Genomic DNA, 27,911 nt, shown 5'->3' on the forward strand with positions numbered 1-27,911 from the left:
AGTTATTTTAATGATGCTATCATTGTTTGGAACCTATTTTAAAAATTCAAATTTCACACTCTAAAAAATATTTTAAGTTTATGTTATGTAATTTCATTTCTACCAATCCTTTAAAACTCACATTTTGTCTAGATGAGGCAATTCCCTCACAACCTTCCTGCAGAATTTGCCCGTTAAGCATTTCACATGCTTTTACACACCTCTCTTTTTACTCTATTGGCTTATATGTTCCCAATGGTGGTCTTGATTCGCCTTTGCACCCCAGTGGTTAGCATAATCTCTGTAACATAATGCCTCTTGAGTGAATAAATATCCGATGCTGTCACTAAAAATGGGCAGCCATTATTCCGAGTCAACATATCAAACTATTTTGTCATTCAACTTGAATAATAAAATTATGTTTTCCTAACCAAGCGAAGTAAAGTTATAAAACAGATTTTCATCTGCGGCTTGTAAAGACAATGGCAAACATAAATTCAAAACTACATTTTGAGCATTGCCAGCGTTGTTTGTTAGGATCCCTGGAAGCAGACGTTGAGTCAACATTTGAGATGCAGGGTAAATAGTGCAAATTGACAATTGTGAGGGAAAGGGGTATGGGGAGGAGAGATTGTGCAGAGGAAGAAATCAAATTGAGATACAGGCTTCACAAAGTCTTGGCCAACCAGGTAGGGGCTCTGGAGTGATCACCGTCCACCAGTGTGTCCCATCAAGGACTGAAAAAGTCAACACAACTATCTAACTTGGTTACCAAACATGGGCTCCCTGGCAGTGTGAGATTTTGGGGCCACATAAGTACCTGCTTCTAGCAGGCAGAAAGTCGTCCCCCAAAGAACTGACAGCTAAAGATTGCTGATCTCAGGCCTTGCAATTGGGGCAGCTAGTCGTAGCTTGATAAGAAATCTGGGGGCCTCATCTCTGTGCTTTTCCTATTTACTTTTGCCATAGATAGTGGATTGTGAGAATCAAAGGCAGAAGTATTTATAAAAGTGCTCAGTGTAGTATTCAGCATAAGTAATAGTGCATTCACAATTATAGCTATTATGAATGTAGAAATCTACAGTTTGGTGAAAATTCATTCTTTTCCCTTGAATTTGGTACCATTTTTATGCACGAACTGTACCATAAAACCCTCCATGATCCTTGGCAACCATGTCCCTCACCCTATAGGGAACAGAATAGAACGTGGAGTCAGAATCCTCTGTTTCTGCTTTAGCTATGGCGCTTAATTAGCGGCAATTTGAGAAAGTTATTTTCTCCAAACATCAGTCACTTCTTCTGTGAAAGATGCTTGACAATACCTACCCCTTAGGATCATGGCAAAGATGAGGACATATACTTCTAACACCTCTGGTCCTTCTGGGCAGATATGAAGGGCTGATGAGTGGAGACCATCTTTCACTAAGACAGTCTCCCCATCCTAAGCACTGGGGGGCTGACCTTGCAGGATTTTCTGCCCGTTCCCAGCGGGAAGCCTTGCCCAAATCCTAACCCACCATGGAATCTTCTCCTCCTCTAAATTACCAAATACATTTAAATATTTATTTACTAAATAAAAATATACTTTTATTTTATTGCTTATATTAACAGACATTATAATAAGTACATCAAGCTCGTCTTATCTTTCGTAATTCTCACAACCTGTCAGATCAAAGTTATTATTATCTTTTCAGAATACTATTTTCCCCCATGTTCCTTGTGTCTGAGTCAATTTGCCCCTTGCTCTCTAAAATCCAAGCCTAAAAGTTTTCTTGCCCTATGTCCTGACAGCTCTCTGGAGATTTTGACTATCAACATCACCTTTAATAATACAACTTAGACTGACCTGGCCTTTCTCTGCAAGTGCTTGTTCTGAAATTTCATTCTCCACATGTGAGGGAGAAACTGGTCTGCTGGGAGCTCTGTCTGTGTCATTGGCTTCTGATAGTTTTTAATGATCCTATTGCTCAGACCATGGAGCACACTGAACTCTAAAAAGAGTTCTGGGAATCAGATTGGAGCTTCAGTGCTTCCAGCCGAGAAAGCAAAATAGCTGTTGCAAAACCAGCAGCTCAGAGCAGTGAAACAGTCAGCAGAGCCCTCAGCGACAGCTCCAGGAGCTCCGAATTCCTCGCCTGGCTTCCACACTGTGCCTGCTGGTTGCAGGGGCTTTGTTACGATGATGATTCTTTTTCTAGTGAGCTCAAAGAGCATAAGAGAGATTATTGTACAGGGCATTGAAGGTATATAGGACTTATCTCTCAAAGGATCATTTCAAAGGTTTTGAGTTTCAGCCTTCTTTATGCTTTAAAAATAATCCAGGGATTCAGAAATTCTGAAAACAGAGTTGTGCTCAAGATAACAGTGGGATACACAATGCCCTTAATTTACCACAAAAGGCAGCCAGAGGTCAAGCCATACTCTCACCCTCCAAGGGCAGACTTGGATCTTCTACCAGGGATAGTTAGTTTATGATTGGGGTTTTTGAAGTGTCCAGTGTCACAGAATCACTATTTTTTTTTTAAGTAAGCGAGAGAGAAAACTTTTACAAAGAAACATGATCCTTTATAGGCCAGTAAATGACAATTTAATATTTTGTGTAGAATAGTCTCCAGTAAAACAAATTCATAGTCGTTGGCAGTAAAATAAAAGAGGTGTAATGGCCAACATTTCATATTAAGAAAAAGAATGATGACAATATTTCCATGTAGTGGATTTGGGAAAATTATCTTTAAAATGGGTAAAATATACAGCAGATACAACCTTAATAGACTGGACTAATATTACCAATTATTAGTGAAACTGAAATCATATGCCTCCTGATGGGATGGGCTGAGTACACGTCTATTTTCAGAGTATTCTTGCTAAAAGTAGATGAGGATAAATTGAATTGTGTTCCTGTTTGCATCTGGATGTATTTTTTAAAAAGCCAGTAAGGATTTTGTTTAGTAAGCTGGTATGATTTTTTTAATTGGCTTTGTAAATATACCTGTATTGTAGTTAGGTTCCTAGGAGATACACACTGAAAAGTGAGGTGCTATGATGTCTGTAACGTCCTCTTTGGAGGTTCCAAAGAAAAATGGTCTGAACCTATATAAATAAGAATGGGAGAGAGAAAGCATATATATCAATTTGTTAATACTTAGTAAAGCTAAGTAATGGATATGCGTACTGGTGTTCACTGGAGTATTATTTCAAATTTAATTTTGACAATGTTCAATAAAATTTCTTAAAAATAAATGTTGAGAAATAAAAAAAAAAAAATTGAAGATGAGGTTAAATATGTCTCCATGCAAGTATGTTTGTCAGGGTGTTGATACAATTCATTGTTACAAACAAATTCAATTTCAATTTTAGGACCATGATTAAATAAATTCTGGCATCTGATAGATACAGCAGTTAAAGCGATGATATACATATTTTATTTATTATAATTGCCTTTAGGTGTTGAGATTTAAGTTAATTTCATTATTTCCGCCTTATCTCTCTTTTTTTAATTTTTTCTGTAATGTTTGCTATGCTGCACGATTAAAAATATCAAAACATATAACATTCAGAAAGATGAAATAATATTTTTAACTACAAAAAGTAGGTTCTTAGTTAACATTTAGTAGATATAGAAAAGTATACTGCCTGAGATTGCAAATCTCTTTAAGAAATTTCCTTTCACTTTCATGTATTTTTCTTGGGGAAATTTTTCTTGAGGTAAGTCTATTTTTTGGGGAACTTTTTTTCTCAATATGTACAATATTTACATTTTTGTTATGTAAGTGATTTTTTAATTTTTATTTTCTGCTTTTTACTTAACTTCACATACCTGCTATCAGTTTTTTTAGAATTGTGTTTTAGAGGCATGGTAGTATCTTACTAATGAAAATAGAACCAACATATTTTTAAAATAAAATCGTTTTTGAAAACTAGGTATGTAAATCTTTAAAATATCAGAATTATCCCCTTTTTCTTTTTACTGCTATTTGCAAATTACATTCTATTCTTTACCATATTTTTGTACATGAATTCCAATAGTCACCAAGAATAGTCACATACTAAAGGAATAATTGAAACAGTTGTACACTGGGGAAAACTATGCTGGTGATCATAAATACTAATTGCAAAAAAATTCTATTCTATTTATTGAACATTGTCAAAATTAAAAAGAAATTAAATGATAATTTCTTTTTCATTTACAGTAAAAAAAGTGATCTCTGATATTTTAAGCAGCATAAGATTTCTGTTTGTGGACAAACTCCCATCCGATATTTTAGCATCTATCCATTAGTTAAGGAATTCGAGCACTCAAGAGTACATACATATACATTCTTCATGAGTATTGTTAAATTTCCTTTATATGGGTTAAGGACATTTTGTACTCCTAGCAACAATTAATAGCACAGCATTGTCAACAGTGTAGATGGCGAATCTTTTGCATATTTGAGAATCTGATGGGTAAGACATGGTATTGATGTAATTTGTTTCCAAAGATTAACTTTGTTACTTATAAAATTTAATTAGGCTACATAATTTGGGTCTGGTTTGCAAGGATAAGAGCCAGTTATGTACATTTCTCCCCAATTTTGCCTGGAGTTTCATCACTTGGGTAGCTCAAAATGTAGATTTTTAAATTTTTTTGTAAATAAAAGGTGACAATTCAGAGCCCTTCTCTTCATCTCAAGAAAGGTATTTAACCTTTGCCAACCCATTACTCTGTGTGGCCAAAACGGGCTTTCTGATAGTCCCCAAACTCTAACACCAGCCTTGAATTTGGGACCTGCTGCCTACGGCGAGTTGGTCAGTAGTTAGTTCAGAGAGGACCATGGCCGGAGGCACACACAGATGAGAGGAGAGAGTCCTAGAGAGGACAGTTCCACTGCGAGTGACCAGTAGCATATTCCCTCCTCTCAACAGAGAAACGTGAATGACTGACCGTCCGTGTCTCATCATTTTAGCAACCAGATAACTCATTCTTGCTCTTGTGGGGAGAAGCCCCCAAAAGGTGGAGAGGGGGTAGTGAGTGGATTCTGCTGATTGTTCCCGAGAGAATGGAAGGTTCTATTTCATGGACTGGCAGCTTCATACAGAGGAGGAGTGTATGGTTTTCTCTGTAATCATTACAGTTTTTAATCATGTTGCCCTTTTCCAATTTAACAGGTGAAGAATTTGAGGCTCACAACTGATAAACTGTTTTGATAGCAAATTAAGGACCCATCTAGGTATAGAATCTTAGCATGTCAGAGGTGGGAGACAGTAAAGTGCTTATTAAGTCAACCCCTCATGTTATAAATTAAGGACAAGTGCTGCCCTGTTAATTTCCCCAAGAGCAGAAGTAAAAAGGTGTCAGAGCCAGAATTACAAGCCCAGGTCTTCTGACTTCAGCTCAGAGATCTCTCAATGTCCAAAGAAATCATATTCTAAACCTGCAATATTTATTCTCATGGCTTCTGAGCGCTTTCTTTGTGTTTCTAATTCAGCCTCCGTGAATGAGAATTAAATGATAATAATGTCTTATTGAATTCTTGTGGACATCAAGAGATCAGAGTTACAAAAACAAACATAAAACATTAATGGGCTGGGTGCAGTGGCTCAGGGCTATAATCCGAGAGGCTGAGGCAGGTAGGTTACTTGAGCTCAGGAGTTTGAGACCAGCCTAAGAAAGAGAGAGACTCTGTCTTTACTAAAAATAGAAAAAAACTGAGTGTAGTGATGGTGCCTGTAGTCCCAGTCACTAGGGAGGCTGAGACAAGAGGATCGCTGCAGTCTAAGAGTTGGAGGTGCTGTGATCTATGACATCGCAGCACTCTATGCAGGGTGACAGGCTGAGACTCTGTCTCTGAAATAAACTAAACTAAACTAAACTAAAATAAAATAGATAAAATACTAACATCAGGGCATAGCTCTAGAACAAATTAAATTGCAATATCTATCTGGAGGAAAGAGGCTATCGTTGATCTGTTTTTTATTATAATTTATTGAATTTATTATTTCAAAATAGCAAAATTTGTTATTTTTTTGTGTATGGTCTATGGTTTTGACACATTCATTCGATGGATGTAACTACTACCACAAACCCTGTGATGTCCCTTTGAGTTAATTCTTCCCCAAATCTCAGCCTCTGGCAACCACAGATTATATTCTGTTGCTGTGCACTTACCTCTTACAGATCTTATACAAAGGGAACCATGCAGCCTGTAGCCTTGAGAGTCTGGCTTCTCTTACTCACAATATGTACGTGTTTTTGCATATATCAGTCATTTCCTTTTAATTGCTGACTACTATGACTATGCCACATTTAGTTTATTCATTCATAGCTGAAGGACGCTTACGTTGTTTTCATTTCGTTATGAGTAAAGCCACGATAAACATTCATGTAAAGGCTCAGAATGTGATTTCTGGACCATTTGATAATGAAAGGTTTTGCATTCTAAAACAACGTCAAATTGTTTTTTAAGTGAGATTCTTCTTTTGTACCTTGTATTGTTGAGTTCTTTCTTTCTTGCATTTGATTCATTCTAATACAGGTAGATTGTAGTGGCTTCTCTTTATAGACGTTCATTCACGTGTAGCATAGCGACATTTTGGTCCATGATGACCTGCTTACACAGTGGTGACGCAGCAAGGTTATAATACCACCTTCTCTCTATTTGCTTATGTGTAAATTCATACATTCTGTTATGGTACAGCCGCCCACAGTCCTCAGTACAGCCGCATGCTGCTCAGGGTGTAGGCGCTGTGATGGAGACAAGGTGGGTGGTAGGCGATCTTGTCTCGGTTTGTATAAGGACTGTCTATGTTGTTTACTTAATAACAAAATTTCCTAACAATGCATTTCTCAGAAGGCACTGCTGATATGAAGTGAAATATGACTAGAATGTGTTTTTCCTTAATGACTCACGATGTTGAACATGTTCGCATGTGTTTATCATCCACATATTTACTTTATATATTTACTGTATTTATTTTGATGATGTTTTATCATATTTTGTAGCCTTCCCTTTTAATTCTCTTAATGACACTTTTTCATTTTTTTAAATTTTCAAACGGTTTTATTTGAACACATGTATGGATGCAAGTCCAGTTTTGCTGCGTGGATATATATTGAATAGCAGTGAGGTCTGGGCTGTTGGTGTACCTGTCACCTTAATCATATACCTTGTGCCCAATAGGTAATTTTTTGCCCTCATTCCCCTGTCCTTCTTCTCTCTTTGGAGTCTTCAAGGCCTATTGTTCCACTTTCTATGACTATACACAATCATACTTTAAGCTTCCACTTATAAGTGTGAAAGTGCAGCGTTCAATTTTCCATTCTTAAATTACTTCACTCAGGAAAATAGCCTCTAGTTGTTCCCAAGTTGCTGCAAATAATAATAATAATACCATTGTTCTATTATGGCTGAGTAGTATTCCGTGGCATATAAATACCATGCTTTCTTTATCTATTCATCAGTGAGAGAAACTTAGGTCGATACCTTATTTTTGTTTTTGTGAATTGTGCTGTAATAAGCATTTGGATGTGGGTATTTTTTTTTAAGAAATGACTTTTTTCTTTTGTGTAGATACTCAGAGTTGGGTTTGCTGGATTGAATGGTAGGTCTTCTTTCAGTTCTCTGAGGAACCTCCATAGAGTTTGTACTAATTTACATTCCCCCCCAACGGTAAACAGGCACCTCCTTTCCACAGTATCCACACCAATTAACATTTATTGTTTTTTTGACTTTAGCGATGGCCATCCTACCTGGGGTAAAATGTTACCTCCTTGTGGCTTAATTTGCATTTCTTTGAGGATTAGTGGTGTTGAACATTTTTTCATGTTTATGGGCCATTTGTATATCTTCTTTTGAAAAATCTGTCCATGTCATTTTCCCTTTTTTTTTTTTTTTGTAGAGACAGAGTCTCACTGTACCGCCCTCGGGTAGAGTGCCGTGGCATCACATGGCTCACAGCAACCTCTAACTCTTGGGCTTACGCGATTCTCTTGCCTCAGCCTCCCGAGCAGCTGGGACTACAGGCGCCCGCCACAACGCCCGGCTATTTTTTTGTTGCAGTTTGGCCGGGGCTGGGTTTGAACCCGCCACCCTCAGCATATGGGGCCGGGGCCCTACTCACTGAGCCACAGGCGCCGCCCCCATTTTCCCATTTTTTAATGATGTCATTTGTTTTCAAAGTTGATGATTTGTTTGAGTTCCTTGTTTATTCTAGATACTAGTCTTTTGTTAGATGTGTAGTTTGCAAATATTCTCTCCCATTCTGTCAATTGTCTATTTACTCTGTGAGACTTAGTACTGTTAATACTCACGTTTTCTGTGCAGAAGCTTTTTAGTTAAGTCTCATCTATTTATTTTTGTAATTGTTGCATTTGCTTTTGGGGTCTTAGTGATCATTCTTTTGCCTAGGTCAATGTTCAGAAAAGTTTTTCCTAGGTTTTCTTCTAGAATTTTTATGGTTTTATGTTTTACAGTTAAGTTTTTAATTCATCTTGAGTTAATTTTTATATATGATAAGAGATAGTGATCCAACTTCCTTTTTTTGCATGAGGTTATACAATTTTCTCTGCATTGTTTATTGAAGTGCCTCTTTTCCCCAATATTTCCTTGTCGGAGATGAGTTGGTTGTGGATATTGGCTTCATTTCTAGGTCCTCTATTCTGTTCCTTTGATCTCTGTGCTCACTTTTGTATCAGTACTATGTTGTTTTGGTCACTATATTCTTGTAGAATAATTTGAACAACAACTTTCTTACCTCATTGGTTAAGTTTTTTTTTTTTTTTTTGCAGTTATTACAAACGATTGTCATCGATGTATAGAAATGCTATTGATCTGTGTACTTTGATTTTTGTAAACTGAGGCTGTACCAGAAATTCATTTATCAAATCTCTGAGTTTTTGGAGGAGTCTTTATAGGCCTAATGTCATATCATCAACAAACAAAGGCTATTTGATCTCTTTTTTCCAGTTTGTATGTCATTTAATTTGTTTTTCTTTCCGGATTTCTCTGCCTGGGAATTGCAGTACAATGTTGAATAGAAGTGGTAAAGTGGGCATGCTACCTTGTTCTAGCTCTTAGAAGGAATGCTTTTGAGTTTTCCCCACTCTGTATATTGTCGACTCTGGGTTTATCACATGTGGCTTCTGTTATTTTGAGGTATGTCCCTTTTGTGCTTCGTTCATTGAGGATTTTTTTTTTTTTTTTGCAGTTTCTGGCTGGGGCTGGGTTTGAACCCACCACCTCCAGCATATGGGGCCAGCGCCCTACCCCCCTTTGAGCCACAGGCGCTGCCCTCATTGAGGATTTTTTATCATGAGGGGCTGCTGGTTTTTACAGAGTGCTTTTTTCTGCATCCTTTGAGATATCATATATATATATATATATATTTTTTTTTTTTTTTTTTTTAATTCTGTTCATGTGGTGAATCTGCTTCCCTGTCACACCGCTGTCCTGGAGCTCCTGATTTTCATTCGGATAGACACTCTCAGGCTAAAAATAGCTGAAGGTGTGGAAGAAAGTTTGTCCCTGAAGCTTTCTGCCCAGATGGCCTGGTGGTGAAACTTCCCTCAACCGGAAACAAGCAACTTAGAGGCTGCTGCTCCTTAAAGGGAGTGATGTGTCCTCGTCTTCAGTGGTGGGCAGACTGTCAATGAGGTATTGTCACTCCTGAATGTCCTGAAATGACCCCCCCACCCCGTCACCTCAGTACTCTGCCAGCCCCTTGCAAAGCAACCCGAGTTGGGTCTGCAGTATTGGGAGGGGAAGGAGAAGTTCCCACATGGAGAAGACCGTGTGTGTAGACCATATAGCATATGGAAAGGCGAGGCGAGCTAGAAGCTTGGAAAACTCTGTCATCATAAGAGACACCTGTAACATCTGGGTAATATAACACGTGGGCATAAGGGCATGGGGAGGGGTTCAGCTCTCCTGACATGAGAGCTCATGAGACGAGAAGAGCAGTGATCGGCAGTCTTTACCCCTGTGGTGCAAGAGCCGTGGGATTACATCTAGGCAGTAGAGGAAGTGTGTGTTCTTTCACAACTCCCGGACTCTGACCCTCTCCCTTCTCCTGCCCGCAGGGGTCTGCCTGATGCCCCGTCCTAAGAAGACTGCTGATATTTACTCATCTATCAAGACTGCTTCCCTCCCTCAAAGCCTGTTACTCTCTCCCTTCTGCTTAGGCAAATAGCCCTAAGGCATCGAGGGGTAATTGTTCCCAAGCAAGATAATAGTAAACCAGTCCCCATCAGGACATTAGATAGGCTGGGGTGGAGACCTGGCCAGTCCTGGGCCCTGACAAGTGGCGACCAGGAAGGGACAGTGGAAGCCATCGACAAGCATGCAAGAAGGTTTCATTGTCCCAAGTGCCACCATCTCCAGCCTTATCCTCTCCCAAAATATGCTGCACTCTCTTCTCTTTTAGGGGCCCCCTTACCTGAGTGACATAATTTCTTTAATGCCCCTAAGATACTCCAGTGCCTGGGCCTACTGCAGTTCTGTGGAAGCTAGGGAATATCTGTGGGGGATTCTAACTATGCGGGCACCTAAATACTGAGATTCTCTGGGCAGGGAAGTTGCAGAAATGCTCCTTCTTCATGTAGGGAGTGGAACAGGCAGCACCCTCTGTGCAAACCCGTACACAGTGAGCATGGGATAAATTCCAGGGCTGGCCAAGTCCTGACACACCCTGTGCCAAACTCCCATGGGAAGAGCCATGGCTGTGACTGCACCTGTAAGTGAAAGGGGAGAAGCCCCCATTTCCAGATTCCTTTCCAGGTACCATTTGTCTTCTGGGATGGAACCATTCTCCTCCCCGGCAAACCCTGCTCTTTCTTTGAGAAGGGCCTGAATGTCCTCAGATCACAAACAGGGAGCTCTCAGGTGGAGGGTTGGCACACTGGTTTCCTTTGTCTCAGTGGGGTGTTCAGGTTCAGGACATTTCCCTTTCCTTAGGGAAGCTGGTTTTATGGGTTAGTGCTCCTGGGATCCTGAAGCTTTCCTGAGTCCCAAAGGACCTTTGTGATTCTCAGTCTGAATACGTGCTGAAGAATGTTTATGGGGGAATCCAGTGATGAGAAGACAGAATGGCAGAGACCCCCTGAGCAGGACAGAGGCCCAGAAATGGTGCACACGCCGTGAGGCATCCATTGCCTGGACTTAGGGTCTGTGGGGAGGGGACGTGAGGACTGCACCATGCTTGGGATCTGAACGGTGGACAGGGTCTCTGATAGTTCAGGAGCAAGCAGCCTGCCAGGGGTGACGGGAACCAGAGGAAATCATTACAACCATGCTTTCTAAGGGACTCCAGCTTCCTCAGGGATACATCTCTGCCAAATTCATGTTTCTTCTTACACTGCACTCCGCCCTCTTCTTGTGGGTTTTCTGGTAGGTTCTGGCACTTTCCCTCAGTATTCCACTTGGGGCCATAATTATCCACCTGCAACTTTTTCTTATTTCTAAGGCAGTGGTTCTCAACCTTCCTAATACCTCCTAATGCTGCAACCCTTTAATACAGTTCCTCATGTTGTGGTGACTCCCAACCATAAAATTATTTTCGTTGCTACTTCATAACTGTAATTTTACTACTATTATGAATCGTAATGTAAATATCTGATTTGTGGGATATATTTTCATTGTTACAAAGGGGTCATGACCCAGAGGTTGAGAACCGCTGAGAATTGGCATCTGATGTCTTTAGTCAGCCATCTTGAAACTTATCTCTTAATGATGTTTTTTAAAAACACTTTAAAATTTTGATGGAGTTCAATTTATACATTTTTTTCTTTTATGGATTATAGTTTTGGTGTTATACCTAAGAAATGTTTGCCTCATTTGAAGTCACTGCTATTTATCTTATATTTTATTATAGACATTTGAGGCTTTTAATGCTTATACATAGATTTATAATCAACGTTGAGTTAATTTTGAATAAAGTGAAAGTATTATGCATTGGCCCTGTTGTTTTCTTTTTTCTTTTTTTCCTTTGTGTTTTCTTCTTCTTCTCATTTTTCTTTTGCATATGTTTGTCAAATATGCTAGCCCAATTTGTTGAAAGGATATTCTTTCCCCATTGAACAGACTTTTCAGCTTTATTAAAACTACATTACATACATGTCATCTTGAACTAGATTCTTGTAGTCCACTGAAGTATGTGCTGATCTGTGGGATAAATTCCCACATGTGTGCCTTTGAGTCAGGGAGAGGCAAGTTGAAATGATTTTGCTAACCCAGGTTAAGAGCCTGCCTGCTGGAGATACAGCCCAGAGGTTGACGATGTAAGAAAAAACATTAGGGGGGGGAGGTGGGCAGAGGGAGGGTGATTGGTGGGATTACACCTGCCCTGCATCTTACAAGGGTATATGTGAAACTTAGTAAATATAGAATGTAAATGTCTTAACACAATAACTAAGAAAATGCCAGGAAGGCTATGTTAACCAGTGTGATGAAAATGTGTCAAACGGTCTATAAAACCAGTGCATGGTGCCCCATGATCGCATTAATGTACACAGCTAAGACTTAATAAATAAATAAATAAATATATCCAAGAAAAAGAAAAACATTGTCTTAATAGCTGTATAGCTTCAAGCTCTGTGGATAAACAAAATCAGAAAGCTTGTCTGTTAAATCTCAATGGGCACATGGAAATCCTGAGTTTCATCCCCCCAAATTTCTGATTTTTATAGATAGTTGAAGCATGTCCGTAAATAATGTAAGAAGGGATGTTTTGAATAGATAATGTTAATTTTTAGAATTGATGTCCTCAAGCAAAATTAAAGTTAGCTAAGAATTGTTTAGAAGGAAAATTCTTAGATTATAGACTAATGGAGTGTACGTGACTGCTTGACTATATAAGGTGGTCCCAAATAAAGCTCACTTGCTACATGCCAATCTGAGATGTAGCCTGTTTCTTGTTTTACAAAACATTAAAGGAGCAAGCTTGCATTCGCAGCAAAGCTTCTGTTCCCTTGCGTCCTCCTTCACCGCAACATTTATCCTTTTGCAAATACTATGCTGTCTAAATTTCTATGTAAATTTACATTAAATATTTAGATATAATAGAGTAAGTCCTCCAATATAGTTTGCTATTTTCCAATCCATTTTGAGTAATCTAGATACTTTGCTTTTCTTATACATTTTCATACCCAGGTAATCATCTTCTAACTTAAAGAAAAGCTACTGGGAAAGTGATTAGGATTATATGGAATCTATAGAATAGTTTGGTTAATTTTATTAGTCAACTTGGCTGGATTGGTACTGGACATTTGGTCAAAGTTTTGGTGGGACTGTTGTTGGATTAGATTAACATGTAACTCAGTGAACTTTGCAAAAAGAAAATTGTTTCCTATCATGTAGGTGAGCCTCATTCAATCAATCAAAGGCTTAAATAGCACAGACGATATATGCTCACAGTAAGCAGGTGTTCTACCAGCGGACAGGCTTTGGACTTGAACCACTACAATGGCTCCTCCCTATACACCCACTTTTGCAGATTTTGGACTTGCCAGCTTTCTTAATTTCATGAACTGATTTCTTAAACTCTCTCTTTCTCTTTTCTTTCTTTCTCTGTCAATGTCTTTATCTCTACCTCTGTCTTTCTCTCCCCCCACACACAGTAATTATTTTGGAACTCTTCTTCCGGAATAGACATCAGATGTGTCCTTGTATGAGGTCCAACAATTAAGTTTGTGAACTTAATGCCACTACATATCTTAATGCTAATTATCATTACAGTCACCTTGAAGGATTCCCCTTAGTACCTACACACCAAGACTTGAACCTATTCCACCCTCCACGGCATCTTTTTCTAGATGAGTTTGCAAACTTAATTGTCAGATTGCATGTATGTATATATTCCATGAAATTTTATTAATTGTTTATCCAAAAAAACTCAGGAGATTAACATCTTAAAAATATTATGTCTTCCAAATCATGAATACAACAGTTCTCCAGTTTATTAATTCTTTGAAGTTTTCTATTTTTGCTTTGTAATTTCTAGGATGTATGTCCTGTACACATTTTATTAGACTTATATCTAAATATTTCATGGTTTTGATGCTATTTTAAATAATAGATTTTCCTTAATTTCAATTTCTAGTTGTTTATTTACAGTGTATGTGCATTCCTCTGTAATGTGATACCTCAATATGTTAATTCAATGAGTGTTTTTAGTATATTCCTTGAAAGATAGCTTTATTTCTTTCTATTCAACCTCCATGTATTTTAAAATTTCTTTTTGTCTTAACACGCCAAGCAGGGCCTCCAGTAATATATTAACTAAGAGTGATACAAATATATATCCTTGCTGTGTTGCCAGTCTTAGGGGAATAATGTTTAATATTTAACCATTAGATGTCATGTTACTATAGCATGTTGTGTTTTATAAGGTCTATTTTATAAGATTAGAGAAATTCTTTTTAATTCCTATTTTACTGAGTGATTTTTTCAATCATGAATGAATGTTGATATTTCAATGATATTTATGTATGTGATAAAATATATGTATTTTATGTATTCATAGAATGAATTACATTGATTGGTTTTGGAATTTCAAAACAGACTTGCCTTCCTTTGATCAACCCCCTTTGGTCACGATGTTAACTTTTTATATATTGATAGATTGATTTGCTCATATTAAGTTGAGAAAATTTACATTTATATTTGTGAGGAATATGGGTCTGCAGTCAGTATCCTTTCCTTATACTTTTCTGATGTTGGTATAAGGAAAGTGTTGGCCTTATAAAATGGGTGGGGGATTACTTGATCCTTTTCCATTTTGGGGGACAGGTTAGGCATGATTGGCATTATTTTTTCCTTAAATGCCTGGCAGAATGTACAAGTAAAATCATATGAACCTGGAGCTTTCTTTGTTGTAATTTTTTTTTTTTTTTTTTTTTTTTTTCAGTTTTTGGCCTGGGCCGGGTTCGAACCAGCCACCTCTGGTATATGAGGCTGGCGCCCTACTCCTTTGAGCCACAGGTGCCACCCTGTTGTAATATTTTTAAGTATGGTTTCAATGTATTTAATTAATAAGTATAGAATCATCCAGGTCATTGCTCTTTTTTGAGTGAATTTTTATAGCTTATGTACTTCAAGAAATTGCTCCATGTCATCTGCGCTGAAATGATGAGCCTGGAATTGTTTTAGTGATCACCGTCACTTTTTGTCTATGGAGTCCGTCCTGACATCCTCTTTTTCATTCCTAAAATTAGTCATTGGTGTCTTCTCTCTGTTTTTCTTTCTCATTTTGGCTAGCAGTTTATAAATGTTGTCTGTCTTTTCAAAAGAGCCTGTTTAGTTTTATCCATTTTATTGGTCATTTGTCAGCTTTAAATTTCACAGGTTTCTGTTCGTCTTTATTTCCTTCCTTCTGCTGCATTCACAGTTAAATTGTTCTTATGCTTGTTTCTTAAGCTTAGATTATTGATCCAAGACCTTTCTTCTTTTCTAATATCAGCATGCACTCAATGCTATAAATATTCCCTTAAGTACTACTTTAGCTTCACCCCACAAAGGTTGGTGTGTTGTATTGTTATTTGGTTCCAAATATTGTCTCTTAATAATATCTATTGATATGGACTCTTTGAGCTGTGCAATTTTTAGGAGCATGTGTTTTAATCTCAAAATATTCAATCTCAAAATGGTTAAATACTAAATTCAGATATCTTTCTCTCATAGATTTCTAATAAAATTATAACACAGTCAGTAAATATAATTTCCATCATTTTAATTCATTTAAATTTGTTAAGGTTTGCATTGTGACCCAGAATGTTGAACATCTTGGTCAATATTCCAGGTGTGTTAGAAAACAAAGTATGTTCTGTGGATAGATTATTTTGTAGATACTAATTAGGTCCAGGTGGTTGGTAGTGCTGTTCATGTGTTTTTATACCTGTTGATGTTTTGTCAACATCTATTACTGAATGAGGAGTATTGAAGCCTCCACCTACATTGTGGATTTATCTTCTGTGGTTGTTTTAGGTCTGTTGTTTTCCACTTTGTATATTTTGCAGCTCTGTTGCTAGGCATGTACACATTTTGGATGTTTATGTCTTCTTATTGAATTGAATTAATTATTGTTATGCAGTGTATCTCTTTATTTCTGAAGTATGGCTATATTCCTTCTTCTGAAGTGTGCTTTTTCTGACATTAGTTTAGCCACTCCAACTTTATTTGAACTATTATTTTCGTGATCTATTCATTTCATTCTTTTAATCTACCATCTGTTATGCAGGTTTATTGATAAATATATAGTTAGATTTTCTTTAATTTTTCCTTTTTTTTTTGTTTTAGTTTTTGGCCCAGGCTGGGTTTGAACCCACCACCTTTGGCATATGGGGCCCGTGCCCTACTCCTTTGAGCCACAGGTGCCACCCTATAGGTAGATTTTTTAATCTGATCTGACAATCTTGGAATTGTTATGTTTATAATATTTAATTATTGACATGCTTTTTTTTTTCATTTGTCCCCTCTGATTTTAGTTGTTTTATATTTTCTTAACTTTCTTCTTTTTGAATATTTTAATGTTTAGTGCTGCATTTTAATTTATTAATTGGCTTTTGGCTCCTTGTATTCTTTTGTCTTTAATGCAAGGGTTATAATACACATATTTAAATGTGTACATTCTATTTAGAGATAACCTTTATAAGTTATGTCAGCAAAATGTAGGTGCCTTAGAATCTTTCAGGCTTTTTTATATACTTCCTCTGCTCCCTTATGCCATAAATTATTATACATGTTGGATTAACATACCCCAAAACAATACCAGACAGTGTTACCATTTTTACCTTCTAAATTCAAGAGTGCTTCAAAGAACCTAAGCAAAAAAAAACCGGACATTTATATTTTTAAAAATATTTACCATTTTTCATTTTTCTTTCTCTCCTTTTGTTCTTGATATTCCAAGTTTTCCTGTTATACATACCATTTTGCTTCAGCCTGAATAGTTTTTATAGCATTTCTTCTATAAAAAGTCTGTGGGCTACAGATTCGTTTAACTTTTCTTCATCTATGGATGTCTTTGTTTTCTTTATTCCCAAAGTATACTTTCTCTGTGTGTAGAATTTGGGGTTGGCACTTACTTTTATTTCCAATACTGTAAAGATATTTTTTCATCTCTAGGTTTTTGTGCAATAGTTCCAGAGTAGTAAAATTGTTTTCCTCGTATGTAATGTGTCACTTTTATTTGAGTGCATTCAGATAAAATTCAGGGCATTTTTCTTTGTCTGTTGTTTTGTAGTAGTTTGAATTTAAAGGATCTGAGCAAATTTTACTTTGATTTTATTTTACTTTGTACGTGTTGAGCTTCTTAAATCTTTAAATTTTGACTTTTCACTAAGCTTAAGAAATTGTCAAACATTATTTCTTCAAAATTTCATTTTGCATTTATTTCATTCTCCTCTGCTTCTAGGACATTAATGAGAAAAAATATCACAGTTCCTTAGCTTTATTTATTTATTTTTCAATCTTTTATTTTTCTCTTCATCAGATTGGATAATTTCTGCTTTTCCCTACCCTGAATTTCACAGACCTTTTTCCTGCCATTTCTGTTTCATTATTTTAACCCTTCCTATTAATTTTTTATTTCATAAATTGCATTTTTGAACATAAGTTTTTCTAAGCATGTAAAAAAAATGTTTTCCTTTAATTCATAAAGTATAGTGTTTATAGCTTCTTAATGTTTGACAGTTGTGGACTGAATTGCATCCCCCTCAAATTCATATACCGAAACCTTGACCAACAATATGATAGTATCTGGGGAGAGAGCCCTTGGGGAGGTTGTTAAGGGAGGCGAATAGATGAAGTTATGAGTGGGGCCCTTATCTAACAGAACTGGTGTCCTCATAAGAAGAGGAGGAGACACCAGAGGTCACTCTCTTTTGCACACCCTAAAAAAGATCACATGAGGACAGAAAGAGAAGGTGGCCACCTGTCAGCCAGGAAGAGTCACCCCACCAGTCACCTTAATCCTGGATCACGTGAGGACAGAGAGAGAAGGCGGCCACCTGTCAGCCAGGAAGAGTCACCCCACCAGTCACCTTAATCCTGGATCACGTGAGGACAGAGAGAGAGGGCGGCCACCTGTCAGCCAGGAAGAGACACCCCACCAGTCACCTTAATCCTGGATCACGTGAGGACAGAGAGAGAAGGCCGCCACCTGTCAGCCAGGAAGAGTCACCCCACCAGTCACCTTAATCCTGGATCACGTGAGGACAGAGAGAGAGGGCAGCCACCTGTCAGCCGGGAAGAGACACCGCACCAGTCACCTTAATCCTGGATCACGTGAGGACAGAGAGAGAAGGCGGCCACCTGTCAGCCAGGAAGAGTCACCCCACAAGTCACCTTAATCTGCTTCTAGAACTGTGAGGAAATAAATTCTACTATTTAGGCCCCCACAGTCTGTGGCATTTCATTATGGCATCCCTAACAGGCCAATCATCTGATGATATGCCTTTTGCTTTATCTCAGGATTAGCATCTGTTTTTTTGTTTTTGTTTTTAAGACAGAGTCTCATTTTGTTGCCCTGGATAGAGTGCCATGGTGTCATAGTCACAGCAACCACAAACTCTTGAGCTCAAGCAATCCTCTTGCCTAGCTTCCCAAGTAGCTGGGACTATAGGCACCTGCCAAAATACCTGGCTAGTTTTTCTATTTTTAGTAGAGACAGTTCTCGTTCTTGCTCAAACTGGTCTGAAACTCCTGAACTCAAGCAATCCACCCTCCTCAGACTCCCAGAGTACTAGGATTACACAATTAGCATCTGTTGATTGCCTTTCCTTTAGGAATTGATCAAACGTTTTAGGTTCTTTGTGTGTCAGTTAGTTTTTATTGCACTCTGGGTATTTTAAATATTATGTTGTATAGACTCTGAATCCTTATAGAATGCTTTCAGGAATTGTATCATTCAATAAAATCTTCAGAATTTCAGTATAAGGTGTGTTTAGATTTGATGATCTTGTTAGAATGGGGCACCTAAAGTGCTTCTCTTGACGTCAAGTTTGCATATAGGGAACAATACTTTGACATGTTATGAGTAATTTTACCTTATTAGTGGAGTTGAAAGATGTTTTAAGGAAACAAAGTCTCCTCTTCTATACAAACTGACCCTTCCTCCATCTGGCAGTGGAGTCAAAGAAAGTGTCGTTGATTTGACATAAATCCACTCCAACATGATTTTGCAAAATCAGGTGTTTTTTCATAATTGCTTAGTACCTTTTATATACTTTCCCTAAGTCATAAGTAGTATTATATACAGTATTTATACATAATTTAGAAATAACTCCCTTGCTAGGTAAATAACATAAATGTGTTTCCCAAAAATACATTTATAGCATTACAGTGCTTATTATATGCAATGATATTATTTTGATGTTTAATTTAAAATATTTTTAAATCATGTAGGCTTTGAAAAAGCCATTTTTACTATCAGCTATCATTCAAAAGTAACATATTTGGCAATTGATGTTTATGTTATATGCTGCTAAACTCTTTAGAGAATAAACTCCTTTATGTTCATAAATAAGCCTTTGCCTGGAATACATGCTTTTTAAAAATGTGGTTATTACCAATAACAGCAACTGGTAATTGACATAATTTTTACTCATCTAGGGTTTTCTATGCACCAAAAATTTATCTCTCCAATAAAGTAATCTCTATCACTTAAATACACAGCAAAATCTCAGCATTAGCCACAGAGTTAAGAGATCAAAATCTAATAAGCTCAACAAATTCTTTTGCTTGTAGTTAATATAAATTCATAGTGAATAGTAAAAAAACAAGTATTTCAAAAGTTACACAGATTCTCTACCATGCCAAATTATCCTACATTAACAGATCATCATATTGAAAATGCTAATATATAATAGTTTAAAGGCCAAATTGTCTTTAGTCTGAATAACTTATGCCGTTGAAAACCAGGAACAGGAAAGCCTATTAGTGTGGTGCGTATGGTATCTGTAGGATAAAATAGGCCATCTAATTCCACGGAGTTCAATGAGCTTTTGGAATGCAAATTTCAACTGTCAAATCTTAATTAAAAAGTACCAGTCAGCACTATTTAAAAATTGGAAGAGAACTAAGTGGTGGGTTGTTGGGAAAATGTGCAACTTGCCTTCTAAATGGAAAGGGTAGGCTGACAGGTCTGTAATTAACATCACAGCAAGTGAAGGACAGGAAGTCAACTGCAGTTCCTTAAAGGGAGGAGCTTCAGCAGTTTTCAAGGCAAGGAAAAAGATTCTTCAATCAGAGTTAATTTGTAATTTCTTTTATTTCTGAAGAGAATCTACTTTTTCGTGTGTTGAACTTCCCTGAACCTTAGAAAGGAGTGACATTTGCAGAGCTGAGGTTTTATTCTAAGAGGCTAATATTAACATAACGTGTATGCACCTTGTGTCAACTGGAACACTTTCCCAGTCTGGTTGGATTCTGGTATCTTTGGGTCACTGTGCTCTATGCTCTTCAACTCCATTTATTTCTTTTTTCTTTCTGTTTTTTCTTTTTGTTGTTGTTGTTTTCCTTTTTGCTAGATTGTTTAGCTTATTTATTAGAAGAGGAATTAGGTAGCTGTGATTTAGCTTATTTATTAGAAGAGGAATTAGGTAGCTGTGATTTGGAAACAAAGAGGTTTCGGATCTCCGTGTATCGTCTGCGGTGGAAATATCCTAGTACAGTGAAAATTTCCAAGAGCTAAAGTAAAATTTGGACACTGATATGTAGCAAACAGTTTGCAGAGGGCAGTAGAAAACGTCCTTGTTCTTAGTTTCCCTTATAATTGTGCTGTGCTCTATCCTTTCTAACAAAGATAATAATGAGAAAAATATCTGGCTAGAGATCAATAGTTAACCCAGCAAAGCAAGCAAGATTAAAATTACTTTTAGTAAGTAATAACAACAGTTATCTCAGGGAAACAAACCCTTTAAGAAAAGGAACGGGAAGAAGTGACTCACTTAAGACAGTGAGTGAGTTAGGATTCAGAGTAAGAGATCTTGAGTTAAATGAGAGTTGGAATGTAGAAATTGTGCAGAAACAGAGGATGGAGATCATCTTTCAAAACCCCAAACACGCTGAATTCTGTTGGACACACTGGGAATCCAGGGGTCTTACAGAACGGGAAGATCCATAAATGTCTATTTCACATAGCACTTTTGCTTTCAGAGTTGACTTTACCTCTATTTCCAGGTAGCACATACAGAGGATTTTGAGAACTGCCAACTGAGACATAGAAAGGTTCAGATTCTGATGACAAATTCATGGCAAATGCAGACACATCTCTCAGCTTCCTATGACACGTACTCTGTAAGCTCTGCACATTTTGGTGAATTATCTACCAGCATGGAATTCCTCTCGTGATAATGCAGATCTTTATTAAACTAACATTTGAAAAGCAAAAACAAAACAGAAGAAAAATAAACTCACAGTACAGCCAAGTTATTTTGCTATGTCTAGTGCATGTATTAAATTAAAGCTTGAAAATAGAGCAAATAATGAATGACTGTTGCTTATTTCAGGCACCCACGGTGGACAGTGATAGAAGGAAAAATCACAGGGTGATATCTCCAGCTGCTAATTCCTATACACTTCATTCATTACTCCAAATTCAGAGAAGTGGGGTATTTAATTAGCTTCTCAAATGCAAAAATAACAACATTCAGCCACCGTGCAAATGTGCATCATACTCGAAGCATAGATATTTTTGATGGGCACCCTGTGGGCAGTAAAATGTCAAGTAAAGCAAAAACCTTGACAAAATAAAGCCAGTGTGCGTAACTGCCCATGCAACCTAAAGTAACAAACCCCTTCTATGACAAAGAGCTATGTTTAGTAAAATAAGACTTGATGCTGGGGATCCATTTGGATCCATCACGCTAAGAGCTGGAGAGTAGGTGCCACGCCTCATTTTACCTGGAAGCCCATCGGTGCTGTCCGCAGAAGCACTGTGCATTTCCCCTTCTCCTGGAGCAGGAATTTTCAATAAAGTGTGGATTGAATAGCTCATGTGGGCAGTCTTTTCAAAAATTTTATGCTCACTGCCTTTTGGGAAATTAATTATGCACTAGACAGCAGGGAGGATTTTCAAAGATCAAGTTGGGTTCTGAGGAAGAAGAAGGAATTAGTGAGTCCAAGTGGAGGTGGGAGGAGAGTGCCCAGGCATTTGGAATGACTTGAATGTGAAAGAAAAGATGACATGCTTGAATCAATTTACGGTCAATAAAGTCAAATGTAGCTGCTGACCGTATATATCGTGAGAGAAACTGAGACAAGTTAACATACTAAAATTATAACAAAAGCAGGCCAAGACCATTCTAAAAGTCTTTTAAAAAATATTGATATAGATTCAGTATGTCACAAATCTAAGTTTCCTAAAATTCCCCTCGACTCATTTCTTGGTCCCTAACCCATCCTTCCTTCCTTCCTTCCCTGAATGCTGGCCTATTTCTCTCCCCCACTCTACTTTACCTCTCTGGACTTCCATTCCTTATACCTGGATCAGGGAGCCAAGCCAACCCAAGTATAGGCTTCTGGAAAACTGGGGCAGAAAAAATAGGAATACCTACAAGTAAGGTGTTCTACATTGACCCATCCTGTTAACAGACTCTGTCTAGAGATGTAGACTCACTCAAGGCCACAACATAATGGATGCTAATGTATGGCTACCAGGGGTTGATTATACTTAGTCTCAGTTCTTTTTTTTATGATAGTATTGTAATAATTGTAATTACATAATTTAATAAGTGAAGTTTTTTTGCTTTGTTTTGTGTTTTGTCCCAGGTATGTAAATCAGAACTGGCAAACGATCTCTGAATTGGCTAATAAAATGCTGCCTCATTTGAGATCAGGGAGTAAAAACTAGATTGTAGGAAGTTATGCATGAATGGCAGGCAAAGAAGTAGAACCTGTAAAGTTAAACTCTTTCAATAAAATGGGCTGTGAAAAGGAAAGGGGAAATAGTGCTTGGAAGTGACGAGGGGTCCAGAGGCTGCCTTTGTCATTAAATGACAGATTTAATTAAGCACATTTAGTACAGAAAGACTCTCCTAGAGACAGAAAGGGATGAAGAGATTGGAGGAAAAAGAGACAGTTATTAGAACATACAAGTGGGAAATTAGGCTTCAAAATCATAGTGTTTAGAATCATATACATCTAAGCTTACATTCGAATTCTGCAACTCAGATCTGTGGTTAAATTATTTAACCTCTTACCACTTTGCTCATAGTCCTTATTAACCAGTAATATTTTGACTGATTTATAAATGGAAAAAATAACCACTAAATTGCCTTAAATTAAAGCATTAGCACAGACAAAAATATCTATATGCTTATCAAATCACTAAACTACAAGAAAAACAATGACGTATAGGATGGTATAGTTTTAAGACAAGATATTTCATTTTTCCTAGATCATTCATGTTAGACAATTAGAGAATTTAGAGAATTAATAACATTTAATTTAAATGAAATTATGTAAATAAGAAACAATGGAGGATTTTTTTTTTTAACTTTCTTGACCTCTCAGAAAAATATGCTGGCCAAATAAAAGGGACTCTGGGTAAATTCAAATGAATTGTTCAAAGACACATTGATACAGTTAAACATGAAACTCTTTGAGGGTATTAAAAAGTCCTTGGTCTCAGATATGCTAAGTTGGCTTTCACAGGTAAGGCATTTTAATGTCTCTACATAGTCAGTATATTTTCATACTCAGCAAATAAAGCAGAGATTAGCCTAATGATACATCTATACTTATAAAAACCAAAAGAATCACTTAATCATGTAGATGTTTCTCAAATGAGTGTTCTTTATTTTCCTGGCTTCTAGATCACTTGTTACTCTTTGTAACTTGGCAGAGTCTACTGAAATAGGCTATTAATCATCACTATCTTCTGATCACAGGCTATTAGCATCTAGCATGGTGCCTCTTAAAGATATTTTCAAATATTTGTCCATTATAGGCACTTTTAGCTCCTAAAACTGAATCCTTGACTCCAGTAATGCTGATTCATCCAGTGTCTTCTTTCATTTTTCTCTACTTTTCAGGAGTGTCTTTTCTCATTATCCCCCAAGTGGTATTCAGTTTAAACTTCTTTGATAATTTTGACATTCCATGGTATCACCAGAAATCAATTCATTGTGAAGTTTAAGCTTCTGTACCTCTCATTTCCATGGGCCACTTCCAACATCCCAAACCTATTTTTATTTATAATATTGCTTCATTTATGTTAGAATGATCCCTCAAATTAATAAATGTCACTCCCACAAACCCTTATCTATCCCTAATTACACGTATGTCTATGCCCACATGGAAACACACATGCATAAAAATACCGGTGGGCAATTTAAAATAGTGTGCCATTTAAAAACTGCACACAAACTTTTAGACACCCCGTATGTACACATAAATACATAATTTTTTTCCAGCTTCTTTTCCAAGTTCAATGACCTAATAGAATTCACTAACTTCTGATATTTAGTCTGACTAAAGCCAGCTTTTTTTCCTTCAAACTAACTTTCCCTCCTGACTTACCTGTTTCTGTTGAGGGAAACACCAGGCTGGCAGTCATCCTGAATCAAAACCTGAGAATAAAAATTATATCTTCACCTATATTTAAAATCAACAAGCTCTATCAATCTTTACTCAGTTCAAATGGAAGCAGCTCAGGAAATTTCACCCTAAAATATGACACCTTGGTATAAATAATACCTTGAATTAAAGGCCTTTGGAAATCAAAAACTATAGGAAGGGGCTTTCCCTCTTACTGCATACAAGATGTGACAATGAAGTTTGTGAATTCATCCTAGAAAAATTGATAAATACCATTATGGTCACCTTTGAAGTACTCCTCTTGGAAAGCTGTGCACTGAAACCAGCACCTAATCTACTTTTCCAAGCAATTTTGCAACTCTTTTCTGAAATGACCATCAGAGCTGTTATATATACTGCACACAAAAACACACAACAATACCATTGAACTCACTCAGCAAGACACTGTCATATGTGGACATGAACACAGCTGTGAGAGACTGATATACTGAGGTTATGAAACTTGAGAAAGTTGTTTGTACAGTGATGCCAACATCAGCACATGGTGGTTAAGTTTGCTAACTTAATTGTCAGAACTTGTATGATGACAACTTTGATGGCCATTCCAGAAAAAGAGCTCTAAAATTGCTTGGAAGAATGGACTAGGCCCTGGCATCAGTGCCCTGCTTCCTAAGGGGCATTCTTAGAAGGAGATCATACTGATATTCAATAATGAGGTATGTAGTACTTTTTAAAGGATGAGTTCACTAATTTAATTGTTAGACTTCATAAACCAGACTTACCTGATCAAAACACCAAAGGTGGCAATATTCTCCTTCTCCTTAAAGAAGATCAAGAGTAATACAACCAGACTTGGCCCAAATTATTTTATAAAAAATATCTGTCTCTCAGATTAATGAATAAATCTGTTTCCCACATCTACCTCTCTTCCTTAGTAACTGTTTATTGCTCCATAAACAGAATTACTTATAGTCTGTACCCCCACCCCTAAAAAGACAGGCATAAAAATATTTGAACTTAATTGGGATATTTGGTAATCACTCTGTGGTTTCTCTCTATGTTCATGTTCATAAACCTTTCTCTTATCAATCTGCCTTAAGTGTAAATTGCTCTTTCAGCAAACTTTGTGGGCAATGGGCAAGTTTTCCCTCACCCACACAAAACATTTTTATTTCTGTTTGTGTCATCCAATCTGGGTCCTTCTCCTTACTTCTGATACTACCACTGCTAGTATCCTAGTTCAAGTCACTTCTGTATCTTAACCTTTTATTACTAGAATAGGTATCGTGGCTTTTACCTGTGCCCTGGCTCTGCCACCTGTCTGAGAGTCTATTTTCGACATATACATCATAATTTTTTCTTGAAAACATAATTATTTCTTTAAGACAGCAATAACATCATGTCACTCCTCTGCTCAAACCCTGTTCTAGTTCCCTAGTTCTGTCACAGAAAACTGCAATCCTTAGACCGTCCTAAAACTCTACCAGACCAATCCCCAGTCCTTCCAATCCCACCACGTACTGCTGTTTATTCACTGCACTTCAGCTCTCCCGACTTTCTGACTCTGTCTAGAAGATGCTGGACACACTTCTACCTGAAGGTCTTTCCCTTGGCTCTTTCCTCTGCCTGGGACAAGTTTCTTCTAGATATTCATGCCACCAACACACTTGAGGCTTTCCTCTAGTCACTTTCATGATGACACATACCTTGATTACCACCACATTGAAAACTGTAATTCTCCCTATGTTCAAGATTCACTTTCACAGTTCATTTTCCCAAATCACTTAACATCTCTTAACATAGTATATTATTTAATCATTATTGCTTTGCTTATTGTCTGTCTTCAACTGCTGGAATATAAGCTGCATGAAGTCATAAATTTTATTCTCTTTCATGTACTTAGTATTCTAACCACCCTGAAGAGTGTTGGGCAGATAGTAGAAGTTCTGTAATATTTGTTTATTATGTTAATTACTTCCTCCTGTCCTTTTCCAGTATTCATTTAACTAGTTTTCCAGCCTTAAATTCATTTGTTTTCCCTTCATACTATGGAAAATAAATCATTCTATACCTCAACTCTGTTCATATAATTTCACTTAAATCCTTCAATAGCTTCACATTTCTTATTACTAAAAGTCCAGTCAGTTTCTTGGCATACTGCTACCCAAAACCCTTCACGTTTGGACTCGAAGCTTCCTTTCCAGTCTTGGCTACTGTGACTCACCTATAATAATCTTTGCCTGACTTTCCATCCCCAAATATCCCTATTTTGTGGCATTTTGTTTTTCTTGTTTTCATCCTTCATTGCAGGTCCCTAAACTAGCCCTGACCATGGAAATACCATTTTTTAGTTTGATGAGACCTAGATGAGAAGTCATTGCCTAAAAAACAAAAACTTTTACATTGGCCCAACATTAGTGTTCTTTTAAATATGAGGTTATGTTTTTTGGAAACTAATTGTATATGTAAGCAATTATTTAGTAGCTTTTTTCATGTCGTTATGACTTTGATTTCTCTTTGCAATTGTGTAGTGGTTGGGACCCAGATGATGAATAATTAGATAATCAAACGATGTTAGTTGTTTCAGCCTATGAGACAAATGATGCAGAAATGTGAAAAACCTTACATATATAAATGTGTGCTATACAGTGCATATCCTGATTACTAGTTACTCTGTTAACTCTGATTATAGATTTTGAAAAGTTTTCAAGCACTTGGAAAAATATATTTACATTTTAACAAGCAGTTGGGATGTCCAGTACACACATACACACACACACACTAATGTATAACAAGGTTTTTCTCCAATGCTGTTGGGAAATATATTCATTTTGGTAGTCTTTAAATGAATAATTTATTTGAAACTTCACATACATTTTTCAGAGATGATGCAACATTCAACTTCTTTTTAATTTACCAGTATTTTAAAATATACACTACAAGTGAGAATTTGAAAAAGTTATTTACTGATAATTACGTTTTTCTTAAAGCAGATATTTTAGAGATTCTTCAAAGATAATTCTGAAGGAATGCTTTATCACACTATTTACATAAAATTAATAGAGAGTTCAAATATTTTCTAAGTCAAACTAGTTTGAATCTTGGGTAAATTTTTCTTTAACATACATGGTAATAAAATTTTAATCATATATTAAAATAGGCAAAACAAATAAAGAAAAAGAAAGCCAATGAAAGCAAATCAAAACCCCAGCTTTTAAAGTGCTTTTTAATAGTGAACTGCTTTTTTTGAATTAGGTTTACTGGATAAAAGTTCAAATTGATTTTGACTGATGTAAAAGTACATACCATGTTATTTCATAATGTTAAGTTAATCTAATGTTCTAAGCCTTAGTGACAAAATCAGATGAATAGAAAAACTGATTTACTTAATTACACAAAAATTTCTCAACAAAAGATACG

Source organism: Nycticebus coucang, chromosome 14 (assembly GCF_027406575.1).
Source record: "Nycticebus coucang isolate mNycCou1 chromosome 14, mNycCou1.pri, whole genome shotgun sequence".
NCBI classification, from domain to species: Eukaryota; Metazoa; Chordata; class Mammalia; order Primates; family Lorisidae; genus Nycticebus; species Nycticebus coucang.